The 16880-nt window shown below is 42.3% G+C and overlaps 1 protein-coding gene and 1 pseudogene across 11 annotated transcripts in view; one reads left to right on the top strand and one right to left on the bottom strand.

The window, feature by feature from the left end:
* Positions 1-16880, bottom strand: part of CHST9 (carbohydrate sulfotransferase 9) — a 287688-nt gene that overhangs the window by 12091 nt on the left and 258717 nt on the right. The window lies entirely within an intron of this gene.
* LOC131383459 (ankyrin repeat and death domain-containing protein 1A-like) lies at positions 12724-16338 on the top strand (annotated as a pseudogene).

Here is a 16880-nt window from a genome sequence, read left to right as displayed (position 1 = left end):
TAAATATAGGGTTGTCAGCATGTTATTGGAAAAGTAAATGAATAAATTCTGTGCTGTGGGCATAATGCATGGTGTCATCAGCCTAGAGGTGGAGGGAGTGGTGGGGAAAGTTTCCTAGGGAATATAAACATGATTGCAAATATATATATGATACACATGATTGCATATACATATACATATATAGTATATGCGTGTGTGTGTGTGTGTATACAAAATTTTTAACCATTGTATCCCCAACAGTGTCTAGAATGGTCTATAGCCTATAATAATTTCTCTCAAATATTTGTGGAATGAACAAGTGAATGAATGAATGGAATTAGGTCTTCAAGGATAATTAGTAATTTTCTAGCAAATTAAGCAATAGAACAGAGGAATGAAGCACTGTTCATGGAGCCACCTCCAGACATCATGGTCATTCCACCAGCTGAGGTTGAAGGGCGTTGCTTTTTTTTTCTAGTGCAAGAGAACCGTGTGAATAACCCCATGAATACCATATGCCAATGTGTATAGCCCCGTGTTTAGCCCCGTGTATTAGTCTGTTCTCATGCTGTTAATTAAGACACACCCGAGACTGGGTAATTTATAAAGAAAAAGATGTTTAATGAACTCACAGTTCCACATGGCTGGGGAGGCCTCACAATCATGGCAGAAGGTAAAGGAAGAGCAAAGGCCTGTCTTATATGGTGGCAGGCGAGAGGGAGAGTGTGCAGGGGAACTGCCCTTTATAAAACCATCAAATCTTGTGAGACTTATTCACTATCACGAGGACAGCATGGGAAAAACCCACCCCCATGATTCGATTACCTCCCACCTGGTCCCTCCCATGACAAGTGGGGATTATAGGAGCTACAATTCAAGATGAGATTTGGGTTGGGACACAGCCAAACCATATCACCCCCTAAAATGGCCACTCCAAATCTTCCATACCATTGGACCATCTATTTGGAGTTTTAACTCTAAAACTGTTTGTCTGCTATCTTCTCCAGAGACTGCCAGGATTACTTCAAAGCCCTTTATACTTCTTTACTCTGATCAGTGATTTGTAGTACATAAAGTTGTCACTGAAAATATAAAATTTGACTGTGGTTTGACAGACCATAGGGTTATGGGTGCACATGCATGGAAAGTACTTAGCACAGGCAAAATATAAAAATGGCGTGATATTTATACTATTACACTGCTATAAATAATAACTACTATTATTGTTGTTTTAGCAGCAGCAGCAGTAGTAGTAGTTATAGTACTTTAATCCCAGGGACCTGGTGAATTTAAAGCCTCCCCATTTGTCCATTATTATTTAGACTGTAATTTGTGTGTCTCTACATATGCCCTCACCAGGTCTCTTTTCTGCTTGACAATCAGAAACAAAAACAAAATCCACCTTCCCCTGTGGCCTCTGGACTTTCTGCTTTGTGGCCATCAAATTCCCCTTTAATCTCCAGGGATTTCTGGAATATTTGTTTCCAAGACTCTCTGTAAATGAAACTTGGCTGACTCCCAACACTCTGTGTCTCTTGCACTTTCTCAAGTAGATGAAACTTGACTTCCTTGAACTACTTGTTTCTCCAGCCAGAAGATAGGGAGTGATTTCCCTGCAGCCCACGGCTGCTTCCAGGACATCACGCAGCAAAGCCTCCCGCTTCTGTGAAATCAATGTGTTCTCCTTAAGTCTCTCTTTCCCCCTCCTCTTGTTGTCATCTACCTTTGTCACTGATCTGTCCACTTTACACACTCCAGCTTCTAGCTCAGCTCCTGTCATTACATTTAGTGACTCTGACATCCAATCAACTCTCAGTTCCTTGACCACTTTGTTTTTAACAGAGGAGCTCTCCACTTCACATCAAACTTGGTCATCACCTGAGCCTTTACTATTCCCACCATCTTTCTGACCACCCTTGTCTCACCTTCCAGTTCAGTGTTATTTCCTAGTTTGCAATTCTTTGACCACTTTTCACTGTTACCCAGGTCTTAACAGCCAGCATGACTGGCTCTTCATTCTTCAGCTCTCAGTTGGAAAGTCACCTGTGTAGAAAGGCTTTCCCTATTCACCCTGTCTAGGTTATTTCCCTCCCTTCCAAAATATGTCCTACAGAACCCTGCCTATTTTTCTCATAGCACTAATCACGCTGAGAAATGATTTTATTTATTTCCTTCTCTGTTGTCTTTTTCACCCCACTCCACCTCCATTGCACTAGAATATAACTGCAGAGAGGTCTTATCTTTCTTGCTGTCTGTGGTACTAAGCACACTGCCTGGCGCATAGAAGATGTTAAAGAAATAATTCTTGAATAAGTAAATGTGCTTATAATTTAATAGTGGTTGTCTAAAAAATGTTTTATGACCTTGTTGAAGAAAAACAACATTGATAAAAAGGTCAAGTTAAACTTGAATAAACAATTGACCAATTCTTGTTAAGGTGATGAGAATCTGTGTTTAAATAAACCTTTGGCAAAAGAGAAAACAAATAAAATAAGCACATGGGAATCTGCTTGCAGTAAAGTAGATGTGGAGGCTTCGTGTTTAACCTGCCTGCCAAATCAGATCAGTTCAAAGTCACTCAATGCTGTCTCCAAACCCGTCGAGGGCTTGCCAGCAATCCAGATTCCCAGGCCTTACTGTGGACATCCTGAATCAGGATGTCTGAGTGTAAGGCCCCTGACTTTAATTTCAACAAGATCCCCAGGTACTCCAGTGGCAGTCATAGCATTTGGGGACTACTGAACTAGAATATAAGAAAGGAAAGTATAAAAAAAAGGCACAAGCCTTGAAAAGTTCCTTTCATCCTATCTGGGGGAGAAAGACATCAAATGTAGTGGACTTGAATATTTCAGTAAGAAGAGAAATAACTTGGATGTAGAGTAGGAATGTCACATGAGCCCTCATGTAGACTAGATGCGATGTCTTTCTTGTTTATCCATTTCTCTTTGCTGGAAGTCTTTGATCTCCAAGTAACTTTCTAAAGACTAGTTTAGCTGGGGAGATAACTACATGAGGGAAAGGTTCACCACTCAATATAAATTAGTGTCCTCCTGTTTTATTGAGTGCTAGTAAGTTTCCTCTAGTCTAACCAAATTGAGATATGGGAAAAGGGTTAATTCTCTAAAGTAATAGCACCAGCGACCCACAAGGGTGGCCACCAGACCTTCTCCTGGAACTCCTCATCTCAATGTCATTCACCTTCTAAAATCTGTTATTCGGGTTTGATGACATCCCTCCCAAACCCCACCCAACTCCATTTTCTTCCAATCACAGCAAAGACTCCATGACAAAGGGGTTTGCATTACTAAAATCAAAGCTAATGACATTTCAAATTTAAAGCTCATACCAACAAAGTCCCATCATCATCATAATCATCTTCACAACAATAATAAAAGAGGAAAATCTTACATCTCCATTTTCCTTGGGACACTTTATTCTGATTGTCCCTAAGGCAAACATGTATAATAAAGCCAAAATTATCCTGTTGCCTTCAAGAGTGGCTCCCCCTGTGTTATTTTCCATTTTTGAAAAGGTCCTATTACTTTCCTGTCACCCACTCGCAAAATCTGAGAGATGCTTTAACAATGGGAAAGTAAATTGGCTATTTTACATCTCATAATACTTATTTTTTTGTATCTTTCTAAATTAATTACCCCCAATTGGATATTCATTATCCTCCTAATTAGTCTCCCTGCAATTATTACTAAATTATTCTTCCCCAAACATTTTGTTTTTTATTTCTTAACATTTTGAACTGGATCCTCTAGTATCAGTGAACGTCCCCATTTCTTTGCTGGCATTTGCAGCCTGGTGCTGCTGAGCCTCTTCTCTTTTTGTTTTTTTTGCTTCTCTCTTAACACATGCCCTGTCCTCCACTTGCTTTTATCTGGGCTCTTGGCAGCCCCCACTCATGGTCTCCTCCTTTCTTGGGACTTTCAAAATCTTCTAGTTTGATGTAAAAATCCTACTTTCTCCATGACAACCACCCAGGTCTCCAGTGAGTGATTCTGCTCCCATTGAAATGACTATAGCACTTAGTCTGTACCTCCTGTGAGGAAAGTAATTTTATTCCAGCTTCCACAGTTATTTGATTGTTTTGTTGGAAAAACTCTTTTAACTGCAGCTAAATTGTAAGCTATGGAGGAAAGCTATAGTTTTCCATAAATATCCTTAAAGAGTAAATATTGCAGAGTTAGCTGAAAGACATGTAACTACAGATTTAAAAAAATGAGTATCTAAAAAAATATAATGGAAAAATGTGTGGAATGTTCATTAAGTCTGCAATAAATCTGAAAGCCTAATTCTTGTTATTTTTATTTATTTATTTATTTTGAGACGGACTCTTGTTCTGTTGCCCAGGCTGGAGTGCAATGGTGTGATCTTGGCTTACTGCAGCCTCTGCTTCCTGGGTTCCATCAATTCCTCTGCCTCAGCCTCCTAGGTAGCTGGGATTACAGGCACATGCCACCACACCTGGCTAATTTTTGTATTTTTAGTAGAGACGGGGTTTCACCACGTTGGCCAGGCTGGTCTCAAGCTCCTGACCTCAGGTGATCTGGCCACCTCGGCCTCCCAAACTGCTGGGATTACAGGCATGAGCCACTGCGCCTGGCCAATTCTTGTTATTTTTAAGGGTTTCTGTATCAAGCATATCTCCTCTGTGAATTCTTATCTGATCCTCAACATTGATATGGAATTATACTTTCTTTCTCCCTGTCAAAGTTGTTGAGCACCTCCTATACATCAGGTGCTGTGCTGGATGCCAGAGATGGTGGGGTCTATAAGACAAGTGCGGACTTTATTCATATACAGTTGGTATTCTTATAGGGAAAAGTATATTAAGCAAATAACTGCACAATTAATTAATCTATTACCATAGTGGCAAAGGCTCTGGCAACATACTCTTGGGAGACATACTATTGGGAGAGAAGAAATGGGGGTCCGGGATACAAAGAAAAGACTGGCCCAGTTTGAGTGTTAAGTCCCCTGTTTAGTGTGTTTTATTTTATTCTAGGTACTTGTTAGGGTTAATTGTTTAGGTAATGATCTCTCTATTTTAATTTCATTAAATGTCAGTGTGCAGTCTTATAAATCTATATAACCCCCACTAGCATCAAGAACACTATCTTGCATTAATAACATATGTTTGAATTTGATTGAAGCAAAGAATATCATTCCTGTACTGCTCCTTATTCAGGCAACAAATTCACATTGGTTTTATACTGTTGATAAGTGTTGTACATTTGTAAGACCTTATATACTATTGTGGATCCTATGGAAACTATAAAACTTCATCAAGCCTGTAATCCCAGCACTTTGGGAGGCCGAGGTGGGCGGATCACGAGGTCAGGAGATCGAGACCATCCTGGCTAACACGGTGAAACCCCGTCTCTACTAAAAATACAAAAAACTTAGCCGGGCGTGTTGGCGGGCGCCTGTAGTCCCAGCTACTCGGGAGGCTGAGGCAGGAGAATGGTGTGAACCTGGGAGGCGGAGCTTGCAGTGAGCCGAGATCGCGCCACTGCACTCCAGCCTGGGGGACAGAGTGAGACTCCGTCTCAAAAAAAAAAAAAAAAAAAAAAAAAAAAAACTTCAGATTTTGATGATCATTCTTTCATCAATGCACATATACTGAACTACTACTGTATGTTGTTTTAAGCATTATATAAATAAGGATGAGATAGATAAAATTTGTGGCCCTTCAAGGAAACCAAAGTTTAATTGATCTGATGAAAATAAACAGCTTATGAAAAAAATGTGATAATTGCTATAATAAAAGGATATGTCAGGTATTTGGAAAACAAAGAAAAAAGTGCTTAATTTTTCTGGAGAGATTTCTGGGGGCAAAGTTCACAAGGGAGGTGATGCCTGAGATGAGCCTGGGAAGATAACTGAGGAGCTATCAGGTGGACAAGCCAGAGATGGGAAGGGCTGTACATCCTGACATCGAGTCTGCTTGGGGGCCAGACTCAGATGACAGGGAGAGGCAGGAGGGGTTGGGCGTCATTCCAGGAGGGCCTGGGCCGATACAAACAGTCAGACTTTACCACATATATGATGGGGATTTTCAATAAGGTCGTGACAAGATTCATGATTTAAAACAAACATTCTGGTGGCAGTGGGGAGGTGTGCCTAGGGGCAGAGGGATCTTCTGGAAGATGATTATGATTGTCTATCAGGAATCCTTAGGAGAGGAACTAAGACAATGGAGTAAGAATGAAGAAAAAGGGAGTTGAGACAAACTTAGGAAACTGCTCAGATTCAAAGCATAAGGGTGACAGAAGTGTAAAGAATGGCTCCCCATTTCCTCTCTGAGAGGAGAAATAGAAGTAGCAGTTTTTATGGGGGCCCTGGGGTGGGTGTGGGCATTCACTATCTTCAATTTCAGACCTCTTGAGTTTAAGGTGCCTTAGAGAGCTGGAGGTAGATAGCAGGACTGAAAAGCTGGGTATAGATTCTGGAGTTGTTGGCTGGTGGAGGTGCACCTGGATTCATGGGCCTTGAAGGCACTGCCCAGGTAGTAATTTATAATATTACTCTTAATAACGTATCTTTTGTGATTTACCTTGAATCTAGATAGAAGTGTAGTTATATTTCTTCACACCATCAAGGAGACTTAATTGTCTCCAGTCATTGATAAGATAAATGATGGGAGAGGGTGGGGTGCTCAAAAGTCAGACTTTTCTGGGGACACAGGTCAGTGTGTCTCTCCCGGGTCCCTCTATGCCACAGCTACTCCTCTTAAATCTTGATTCAAGGGCTTCAGAAGCTGATGGCATAGTTATGAGAGGGGTGAAGACTGTGACGGCATTTCCAACAGACCCTGAGGACAATTGGGAAGAATGTGAGTACTGAGTCCTAATATCCAGTGCCATCTGCCCCATCTCACTCCCCATCCCCACCCTTTGCCCTTACACCTTCAGTTATTCATTAAACACGTGTTTTCTGAGCACAAACTGTGCTCCAGGCACTGGGCTGTGTGTTGGTGGTATAGCTAGCAAGACAGACTTGGTCCCTGATCTTATGGGGCATCCTTGGGGTCAGGGTAGGGTAGGGAGATACAAGTAAGAAAACCAAGAATTATACTTATGGGAGGTAATGAGATGGAGAAAAAACTTGGTGAATGAAAGTGCAAGAAAAAATTTGGCGCAGGAAAGCATGAAAGAGGAACCCTGGCTCGCAGGTGAGGGAGGGTATCTGGGAGAAACTATGAGCCAGACAGAATCATTTCCATTTCCTGTCTCTGTGACTTATTTCCTCTCTCGAATATTCTTCTCCATTTTGCTTGCCTAGTTAATAGACTAGGGCATGGAGCAAGCTGGTTTAATCACTGCATCAAACAGAAGAGTAGATACAGATAAGCTCATTTTACAGATTAAGAACCTGAGCTCAGATAATTTAAATAATGTGCCAAGTTAACACAGCTATTGCTGGAGCTGGTGTCTCAAATCTCTGTCTTAGTCATGTCTGGCTTTTTTCAGCTGCATCATATATCAAGCAATCTATTTCTTGTTTAATGTCCATTAAATGAACTGATGTCAGGAAAGCACCAGGCATATGCCTGTAACAAGAGAGTATTGTGGTTAAGAACATGGATTTTTGAGTCAGACAGAACTGGTTATGTGCCCTCTTCTGTCGTTTTCTCTGTGGGTGACCTCGGTTATCTTATTTTGTTTTTCTGAGCTTCAGTTTCCTTATCTGGAAAATGAAGATAATAACAGCATCTACTTTGTTTGATTATAGGAAATGCCTGTAGAGATTCCTTAATGTAAATATGTTCTCCATAAATATTAGATATTTTTATTGATTTAGGCGCTGAATACTTTTGAGCAAATTCTATATGATAAGCAGTTTTTAGGTAAGTATTTGTTTTTTATTCTGCTTTTTTCATCTCTTTCTCCTCTTCCTTCTCTCTCACAACATGTAGCAAAGTTAAATGTTCAATGGCAATAAAAATGAGTGAGAAAAAAGAGAAGGATAAGACAATTGAAAGACAGAAATGGGAAAGAGAAAAGATAAACAAGTGGAGGCAAAGGCAAAGAAAGAAAATAGAAGAAAAAAAATCACAGTTATGGGTAACAGGGAGGAACAGTGAACACTTGAGGAGAGTGGGTAAAGAGAGAAACTACTGAATTACAGTCTTCTCCAAGCTATGAGCTTTAAAATATTTAAACTGCTTCAACACAAAACAGCTGTTTCTGTTGTGAGCTATTCAAATTGATCCAAAAAGCTAATTTCTATGGTCCTCTTGGATTCAAGGATTGAAACTATGATTTTATTTGCCAGTTCTTTCAATTTTTGGATTTAATTCCTATTTTTTTCTGCTTGAAGCCAAATAAGCTTAAAATATGAGGACTGAGGACGTAACTTAACGTGAATGTCAAGGAGAAATTTCTATTGGAAATAGTGCTCTGGTTTGACTAGACCATCAGAAGCTGAAAACTGACATAACCTTAATGTATATAAGGCTACTCCCCAAGGGGTTCAATATGCTTTTATAGATTTATCATTCTATCTTCCTTCCAAATTTTGTAGGAAAAATGAGATGATTCTTTTGTTTGCAAATTTACAGATAAATAAATCAAGATAGACTTGTGTAATAACTTGCCCAAGGTCACTCTATAAAATGAATGGAGAAGTCAGGAATGTAGTCCAGTTCTCTAATTCTAACCCAGTAAACATTAGTTAGCAGAATATCTTGTTTTTTTAAAGAAACTCAAAACCTTAATGAGGAGCTGCAACTTGATAAATGAAATACATTCAAAATGTTTGGCCCTCACTATTTTATTTCTTAGGTTTGTGTCTGTACACGTTAAATGTGGATGGGAATAGCAAAACCCAATAAATTATATTTGGCAGGAAAGAAGTAGAATAAGTTGGTGTTTTCACTATTAGGATTTAAACATTTCATTGGATTTTAGATATCTAATAGATTTGGGATATGGCTCTTTAATATTTCCATGTATTTAGTTGTCTGAAATTAGTATTGGTCAGCCAGCCTCCCCTCCCCTTGCATTTCAGGTTAATGCCAACAACAATGTGTGTGTCCAAGAGGGTTATGGAGGAGCAATGAAGGGGTGCACCCTGACTCTGACACCTTGTTCTAAAGTATACAGTTGCTAGACAGAGTTCTTCTTGTTCTCTGGAATGTGGTGAAGAGGAAGGAACCAGCTGTCTTGGGTTGCAATTTCAAAATGTCAAGTTTTCTTTTTATGTGTGTGTGTTATGGCCGTGGATTGGCAAGAAAAAGATTTTCACAGGTGAAGGGATGGCTTGCCCCTCCACACCTGTGGGTGTTTCTCGTCGGGTGGGATGAGAGACAGAGAAAAGAAAGAGATACAGAGACAAAGTATAGAGAAAGAAAAGTGGGCCTAGGGGACCAGCGCTCAGCATATGGTCTCTGAGTTCCCTCAGTATTTATTGATCATTATCTCTACCATCTCTGAGCGTGGGATGTGGCAGGACAATAGGGTAATAGTGGGGAGAGAGTCAGCAGGAAAACATGTGAACAAATGTCTCTGTATCATAAACAAGGTAAAGAAAAAGGTGCTGTGCTTTGATGTGCACATACATAAACATCTCAATGCATTAAAAAGCAGTATTGCCGCCAGCATGTCTCACCTCCAGCCCTAAGATGGTTTTCTCCTATCTCAGTAGATGGAATATACCATAGAGTTTTACACCGAGACATTCCATTGCTCTGGGACGGGCAGGAGACAGATGCCTTCCTCTTGTCTCAACTGCAAAGAGGCCTTCCTCTTTTACTAATCCTCCCCAGCACAGACCCTTTACGGGTGTCAGGCTGGGGGACTGTCAGGTCTTTCCCTTCCCACGAGGCCATATTTCAGACTATCACATGGGGAGAAACCTTGGACAATACCTGGCTTTCCTAGGCAGAGGTCCCTGCGGCCTTCCGGGTGTTTTGTTTCCCTGCGTACTTGAGATTAGGGAGTGGTGATGACTTTTAACAAGCACGCTGCCTTCAAGCATTAGCTTAACAAAGCACATCCTGCATAGCCCTAAATGCATTAAACCTGAGTCTACGCAGCACGTGTTTCTGTGAGCACAGGGTTGGGGGTAGGGTTACAGATTAATAGCATCTGAAGACAGAAGGATTTTTCTTAGTACAGAACAAAATGGAGTCTCTTATGTCTACTTCTTTCTACACAGACACAGTAAGAGTCTGACCTCTCTTTCTTTTCCCCACACACAGGCAAGGGGGATGCGTCCATAAGATGACACTGGAACAGGGGATTGGCTTGGGTGCACCAGGGGGCCAGAGACATTGGTCATCCCTGGTGACAGGAGTTGGGATGCTCCCCTGGGATGGAGACTGGAAGTGCAAGAGAGAAGAAAGTTGTTGTGAGGTCAGGAGCATGGTGGCTGGATAGATCTTCAAAGTATGAAGAACAGCTTCATACTGGTCAGATCGCCCAGGTCTTCCACCTATTAATTGGGTGATTTTAGGACAATGTCATCATTTGTGGCTCCCTAGAATCAGACCTTAAGTCAAGGGTTGAGAGCAAGGTATTAATTTAGTGTTGATTCCAGGAAACACTGGCAGGAGAGTAGGGAACTGAGAAAGGAAAGGCACAGAATATAAGGTGGATTATTGAGCAAGTTAGCACAGTGGGAATAGGAGCTGAATTCTACTGAGGAGCCCTCAGAACAAATGTAGAGCGTGTCTCCCCAGAGTTATTCCACACAATTCTATCAGCTGTGGTTGAAGGTTTCTGCAGGGAGAGTTCTGGCAATTCCAGTCTGCTCTACAGGCGGGCAGGGTGGACTGGCTCAGGCAGAGTCACAGGTGTGGGTAGTTGGTTGGAAGTCTGGCTAGAGTGCAAGAGAATGTTAAGAGATGAATAAATATGGGAAGGCACAGCTAGCACTCTTACACAGAGTCCATTAACATTCCTGAGTCTGTTTTCTCATTTTTAAAGTGGGAATTCTAAGAACTATTTTGGAAACGTTGAAATGTAAGTGAAGGCATTGGCTGGGATCCAGGACCCCAAACACTCTGTCTTACCATAGTAAGAGATCTCAATTCTGTCTCCCTATACTCACTCTTCCTTTGGAAGTGTCCATGGTGTATGTTTGTGTCTATGCACACAAACAAGGCTGAGAAAAGGAACACCCTACAACTAGAGGGAACCCTCATCCTGTTCAGCTAAGACTATATAGATTTGTGGGAATTCTGTTGCTCAGAGAAGGCAATCCTAACTTTGGGCAGGAGGCTTCTTTGGACCCTTTAACCAAGAGCCATGCTAAAATATCAGCTCTCTGATTCTCAAACTCTGATACTGGGAAAAGATAAGTCTTTTTGAGAATTAACTAGATAAACGCAGTTATAAAGTACCCAGTACAGTACCTGACATATAGTGTCTGCCATATAGCGGGTTGCTCCAATATGTGAATGCATCCTGTCTCTATGCCTTTCTTCTCTGATTTTCCTTAAATACCAGGCATATCATCTATAACGCTGCTTTCCCAACTTCAGATTAAGATGACCATGGGGACAGTCCCTGTGTGCATAAGCAGTGACAGAGGTGGATGCTAATTCAATTAATAGTATCCATAGGCCAGTGGGCAACCAATGAGGGGACCTGGAGCAAGAGACACTGTCCAAGTGGGTAGAGAGTAACTAGCTCAATCAATGTGTCCATCTCCCTTTTGGGTTGTAGACTGGAAAATATGCAGAGTGGCCAGTTATTAAGGGGTAGGAGGAGAGAGAGAGAGAGATGAAGAGAGAAGAGGAGGCACAAAAGTAGCAGAATAGGAGTCTGAGAGGGCATCTGAGTCAAGATAAGGTGAAGTTGGGGGCTATGACATAAGTGACAGTCCTTTTCCAGGAAGCAGCATATACCTGTCCCCAACCCTGCCCAAAACGCCAATGCCTACTAGTCTAAAGCCACTTGATTCCTGGGAGCAGCATTGCCATGTGCAAGAGTAGTAGGGGCACTGGCAGGAATGCATTCCATTCGTCTCACTGGATTAAGCATTTACTGGTCCCAGATCAGATTGGCCTGTGTCAGCACCTTTGAGTGAAACACACGCCCCTCTGGCTTATGTCACTTGCATATTTGACAACTCAGCTATACTTAAGGCAGCTCCCCAAAGCCTGGTCTAACCCTCACCGGAGAGCAGGCAGCTCACACTCTGGCGCTACCACGTGTTACCTGGGCCCTGAGTTAGGAAGAGAGATTGCCTGTGGTATCAGATCATGCCATGGGGATTCTGAATCCATGCCTAGTGGGGTTTCTTTTCAGGATTTCATTCTGAGAAGGAATGCAAAGAAAGAATATAGAATTACACCAGCAGCAAAGCAGAAGGACAGAAGGAAAGACAGGAGTCAAGTGGGTTGTCATATGGTGAGGTCAGAGTGAATAGAGCCCTAACGAAACTAAGCGAGCATCAAATGGATATTTGCAAGGTCTATGTATGCATGCATTCAGATACATTTTATCAACTTTATTTTTAGAATATTATTTCATTAACTCTAAGTTTTGAAGGTTTTTGGGGTTTCCAAAATGGGTTACCTCTCCTAAAAACAGTTGTACTTGATTCAAGATGCCAATTAAATGGGTACTGGAGGCAGCCATGGCCACAGCCTCTCTTTTTGTTCTCTTTCTTTGTGAGGGCAGGTGTAAGTTGCACTGATCCTGACCTTTTGGCCTGAGGATGGAAGTCTTCAGTATCTGTACAACTTTACTCCCAAGAGATGGTGTAGAATGAGTTCCGCTGGCCATGGGAGGATCGTAGATTGGCGCCTGCCACCTGCAGCCCAGCCTCAGTAAGTGCAATATGCAGTTGGCAGAGGGGAGGGAGCTGGGGGCACGCCAACCCTTTCTGTTACTTACTGTAGGCATAGCCCAAGTCTCAGGAAGCAGAATATACACGGGGTGGGGTGGGGTGGGGGAGGTGAGGGGAGCTGTTTCTTCCCCACCCATTACCTACTAGTCCAAAGCCACTTGAGCCATGGGAACAGCAATGCTAACCACAACAGCTGCAGGGACCTGGAAGGGGACTGGTGATGACATCCAACTGCAATGCTCTTTTACATTGAGATATTGATGGACAGGAGTCTACCTAGTCTTCTCTAGAGACACACGTATCATAAAGCAGGCAAGTATAACTCTGTAAACATTCCTTAGATGCTGTATCGTCACCCCCTTCCCTCACTACAATTCTGTAATCTGCACCCTGGGAGGAACAAACACGTCTTATTGCACCTTGCCCAGAAATAATATCACAGCTTATTAACTCCATCTACTCCCCACACAAGGGATAATGACTGTCCACAGAAGGGGTAAGGAAGTCTCAAGTGCTGCACAGGAAATTTTCCTAGGGCCTTCCATCATTTTAGGCCACTAGTAACTCACCTATAGCCAGTACTGTAGCAAGTTGAAAGTGTATGGACTTGGGTACCATTCATCTGTAAAAACCAAAGAAAAGACTTGCACTTCTGGATTAATTCACAGATCTGTGGGAAGACCCTCTTGTCTCACCTGTGACTCACGACCATATTTTGAGATCCCCAAGTCTCTGGAGCCTGCTTCCTGCTGAGCAAAGAGGGTTGTCTTTATTTCAGCTGGCAAGAAAAGTCCATTTGTCTCCACTCCTGCCAGGGCTCCACTCTCCTTCAGTTACAGGAGACCTCCTGAAGCAAGGCTGGAGGGAGAGGCTGTGTGGTAAGAGTGAGTTTTGAATGAGTATGGACTGAGGGCGTCCTCATGCACCAGGTGCTGCACAGAATAATTGAATTTAATCCTCACTCCGGCTCTGACAGGTGGTTGAGATCATATCTTTATTAAACTTACTCAGCATTTTACAATGGGCAATTAATTGCTGGAGGTGGGATTAAAATCCAGTCTTGTCCAGCTCCAAAATGGCATGTCTCTCACTGCCTAACCCATGCTTGCCTCTCAGTGACATCACATCTGTAACTATAGGAGTGTTTCCTTGCTATCAGATCCAAGTGAATACAATCCTTTGTACTGAGTTACCTTGAGGTAGCCAAATGTGCCAGAGTCAACTCTAGTTAGAATGAATGAGGATATCACCCCACCTTTGGTTGCTTCAGTTCTCCAATTTAAAATAATATATGTTGGTTACCAAGAACGGATGCTCTACTGAACAATCCCAAATACTTGGAATGAACCAAAGCACTGGGCTTTTGCTCCTGGAAAACAATGATATAAGCCAGCACTGCCTGGACTTTGGGTCTCTCCTCAGGTAGCATAAAGCACACAGAGATTGTGATCATCTGCTCAGCTTTTATGCCAGCCTTGCAACAAATCTCCTTATCTTCATGGGATCTTTATCTTCACTTCTGCCTCCGCACTACTGTTAGAAACACATATACCGAGACTTGGTGGTTATGGAGAAATAATATCTTCACTCCATCGATGTTGGTTTTTTTCAAGAAAATTTATTTTAAATCTTGGCACTTCCACAGCTGCAAATCTGGGAGAATGAGCCAGCACTTGTGGAGCTGTGTGTATTAGCTGGATCAGGGGTGGAAAGGGGCAAGCTGAAGGTATCTTTCAACCCCTGATAAACTCCCAGGGACCAAGGAACCTGGTTCTCATGGCTTTTTATCACCGAGATGCTAGCTCTATAATGCCATCCCCATGATGATTTCTACATTGAAGAAGAACATTTATTTCCTGCCACCAGTAAGAGACCACCTGCGTGTTCAGTTGCAGTATCTTCAACTCCCCAGATGCATCAATAGCATTATCTTCTCTGGGCTTCTCATATAGAACTCATTTTTAGCAAAGTCAAGTTTCCATATTCTAGGTAGTAACTTATCAGATGGATGTTCAAAAAGATGGAAGCAAAACATTTTCATGTACTGTATTTCAGTTATTTTCTCTGGGGTTTTATCACCTTTCAGGTGGTTGTCTCCAAAATAACAGGTGTCATTCTGCTCTGTTAATCGGGTTCCCCTACCTCTATCCAGGCACTTTTCTCTTCAGCGTCTTCTTCAAGGTATTTCCAGTTGCCCACCCTGAACTGTTTCAGAATGAGGAGGACACCTGGAGGAATCTACAGGTACATAGACCAATTTGCAAAAGAACCTGTGAGCCAACGTAGGTTGTGAGATGCGTATCCCATATCCAGTTCAGCCCAGTAACTTGGGAAATGGGGGAGAGGTAGCTCTGAAGACCAGACTTAGTACATTTTTACCCCCATCCATGCTTGCAACTGTAAGTTGATCTTAAATTAGTACTTTTAACCAAGTCAACTTCAATCACTGGAATAGGATACCCAGCTGAAAAACTTGGGGTCACTGAATCAATCTCTTATCTGTAAGAGATAATGACGCCTACCCAATGGGGTTCTGAAAAATACGTAATACCTGACATGTAGTGTATACTCACTGAATGTGGCTTTTAACCACAACCTTTATATTTTTACCAAGAGTATCATCTTTCTGCAGCAACCCTGAGAACTTCGTGCTAATCTTGTCTTAGATTGCTCATTCCTTTCCTATATTTAGACACCAAACTCCATTCATTTTCCCCTTGAAATGTTCATTCCCATGATCAAGATTTTGCTTAAACACATTTTGTTTTCATGTCCAGATTATTATCTCAGCTGGAAGAATTAATAAGCAACACATTCACCCAAGAAGTATTTACTGAGCACCTACTATGTGCACTATTTTCTGGTGTTGGGGCTAGGGGGCAAACGACTCTGACAAGTCTCTGTTCTCAAGGTACTCACATTTATATGGGTGAAGATAGATAACAAACAAGGAAAAAATTGGACAGACAAAAAGTTTAGGTGGTGCCAAGTATGATGCAAACACTAAAACAGTAATGCAATAGAAGAAGATGTCAGAGGGAGAGTGGGAAGGTTACATTAAATAGATGTCCAAGGAAGATCTCTCTGAGGAGAAGCTACTAGGGCTGAGATCTTGATGACAACAAGGAACCCAAGGGCTGGAAGCAGAGTGTTTTGAACATGGCCAGTGGGTGCAAAGGCCCTCACATGTGAATGGGCCTGGGCAGGTGGAAGGACAGAGGGCAAGGCTGTTGTGGTTGCCCTGTGAGTGCGAACGGCCCAAGATGGGATGAAAGAGGTCGGGACCACACTGTATAGGAATATCAGATTGTGGTCAGGGCTTTGGATTTTACAGGGGTGCAGTATAAGCCATGGAGAGTTTTAGACAGGTACAGAAGTAATTTACATTTTCTTTCTTTCTTTTTTTTTTTTGAAAAGGAGTCTTGCTCTGTCGTCCAGGCTGGAGTGCAGTGGCACAATCTTGGCTCACCGCAAGCTCCGCCTCCCGGGTTCACGCCATTCTCCTGCCTCAGCCTCCTGAGTAGCTGGGACTACAGGCACCCGCCACCACGCCCGGCTAATTTTTTGTATTTTTAGTAGAGACGGGGTTTCACCATGTTAGTCAGGATGGTCTCGATCTCCTGACCTCGTGATCTGCCCTCCTCGGCCTCCCAAAGTGCTGGGATTACAGGCGTGAGCCACCGCGCCCAGCCGTAGTTTACATTTTCTAAAGCGTACTCTGCCAGCCGAGTGGCAAACAGACTCGGGCCTCATAAGAGTGGAAGCAGGAGGAAACCCAAAGAGCCTAGAGAGAGACTAGTGGCTGGTACCAGGGGAGAGGGAGCAAAAAGGAAAATACAGGATACAGTTTCAGGAAAAATTTCATACCAATTTCCTGAGATCATTTCTGAACTCGAACATTTTCAGGTTCACCACATTGTGTTTCCTGCTGAATCAAGTCTAAATCACTTCGGTTTTTAAAGCCTTCCATGATCCTTCCCTGAACACTGTAGTTTTCACCGATGGTTGGCTTTTTCAAACTCCCATATGATCCATACTGTATAATTAATAAGCAAGCAAGGAATAACACACCCTCTGCTATTCTGTGCAGT

This window comes from Hylobates moloch, unplaced genomic scaffold (genome assembly GCF_009828535.3).
Source record: "Hylobates moloch isolate HMO894 unplaced genomic scaffold, HMol_V3 SCAFFOLD_5, whole genome shotgun sequence".
Lineage (NCBI taxonomy): Eukaryota > Metazoa > Chordata > Mammalia > Primates > Hylobatidae > Hylobates > Hylobates moloch.
Note: the sequence above shows the minus strand (reverse complement) of the source record. Positions and strands in the feature narration are given on the sequence as shown.